This window comes from Citrus sinensis, chromosome 9 (genome assembly GCF_022201045.2).
Source record: "Citrus sinensis cultivar Valencia sweet orange chromosome 9, DVS_A1.0, whole genome shotgun sequence".
NCBI lineage: Eukaryota > Viridiplantae > Streptophyta > Magnoliopsida > Sapindales > Rutaceae > Citrus > Citrus sinensis.
The window spans coordinates 10804177-10806182 of record NC_068564.1 but is presented as its reverse complement, the minus strand read 5'-3'; positions in this window follow the sequence as shown (position 1 = coordinate 10806182).

Sequence of the window (2006 nt, the reverse complement as noted above, 5' to 3'; positions counted from 1 at the left end):
TAAGTAAGGTATATGAAATATTAAAATAGAAGTCTACAAAAACTTAACTGATTGAGTATTTGCTCTAAATTCACATCAATTTTTTCTCCAATTGCTGAATCCAAATAATAGACAGTAGAGACTAACATATCAATTGCAACTAACACCTAATGATTGCTACAATTCAACACATAAATAGTAATATTAGTATCCTGATAAATCGATCATATCAATCAACAAAAATAATTAGAATAAATGAAGTGAAATTGCATATGAATAGCCTTCACTGGAATTCTATGTAATGAAACTCCAAAACTAGAGTATACTCCTTGCTATGAAAGCAATCATCCTTTTAGTCACCAACTCAATACCAAATATAAGACACATTAAAACAAAATGGCAAAGAAAGTGCATGTTGATATGTCATGGAAAGTAAATTTTAATGGATTAAGAACAACTTATTGCATATTAGTGTAGGAAAAAGCTAGAAGAACTTACCCTAGATTATATATGGTTAGTGTAATCTGTCCAGGTAGAGCTACTCGAAACAGTTCAGACATGTGCCGAGACTTTTGAGTTATATATTCCTCTTGTGGTTTGGCTCTACCAAGCATCACCTGACCAAATCCGACGAAAAACATCCCTTCATCATTCTCCGTTGATTCATGTAAATACCTATGATATGGTAAAATATTAATAATTGAACATCATTGTATACGATGAATAAAACATGACAGTTATATAATGTAAGAATATAAGACAACGAGTTACCTTGCCCAGAGGTCAATCACTTCATTCCGCAATGCAGCAAAATCAATAATCACTTGACAAATATTCTTCGTCAATAGGGTTACAATTTAATAACCAAAAATGGATTCATCATGTTCAATCAAAATTTATTTCTGTAAAAAATTTTCAACTATAACTGAGAACATTTTTATTGCTGCACTGCTATTCTTTCTCTCCTGCGCAGCTAGCCTAGTGTTCTTTTGCATTACTAGTTTTCTACTAGCAGTTGCTTTAATCACCTTTGGCTTCATGGGAGGAGAAGCTGTAGAACCAAGACAGAAAACAACAGGATCTTCTTGTTTCCTTTGTTGGTTTGGGGTTTGGTTAAGTCTAGGAGACCTTTTTGAGTCCTTTTGGGAGTATTCCCTGGAGTCTTCTTCTTAGTTTTAACTGAAGGAGTTTCTGCTAATTTTCTTTCATTATGAGAATCTGCCTCCATCATATGTGCAACCTATTCAAAATGTAAAAATGACACAGTAATTAGTTCAATAAAATAATAATTAAGTGTAACATAAAGTAAAAAAATAGAAGTTAGACAATAACCTTTGTTTTGGCTGTTGATTGACCATTTTTTGGGGAATCTTCCTCTATAATGTCTGCAGCCTATTGAATATGTAAACACAACACAATTATTAATTAAAAAAATAAAAATTAGGTGTAATACAAAGTAAGTAAATTAAGGTAAGATAATAACCTTTTTTTTTTTTGCCTTTGTTTGAACATTCTTGTCATTATCTCTAACAGTTGGAGATTTAGTGTTAACATAGTTACAACAGCCAATCTCTGTACGACTAGTGCCATTTAGCTTTACATCCATCATCTCCATCATCATCTGAAACCTTTCTTTATATACCTAGCTTTCAATGGTCATTCTTTGCTCAAGTAAGTCTGCAGTATTGGGTATATGAAAATACATTGTTGGGGTGATTGACTTCCCCAGTCCTTGGACTCTACTACCATTCGGCTGCTTCCCAAGAGCTGCTGACAGAATTTCATCCTACAACAATACGCATCCAAATTCAATCCTTAGAATAAAAAAGTTGCTATTCAAATATACAGATACACATGCAAATCTCATATTGAATTAAACCTAAGTAATAAATAATGAACACTCACAATTTTCTCTACCACTGGCAACACATCAGGTTCGTAACCACCCTTGTTATTCTTTCGGGCCATCAACTACAACTGACTTCGGTCAAGCTCTTTTTTAAAAACTGTAATCTCATCCTTATATT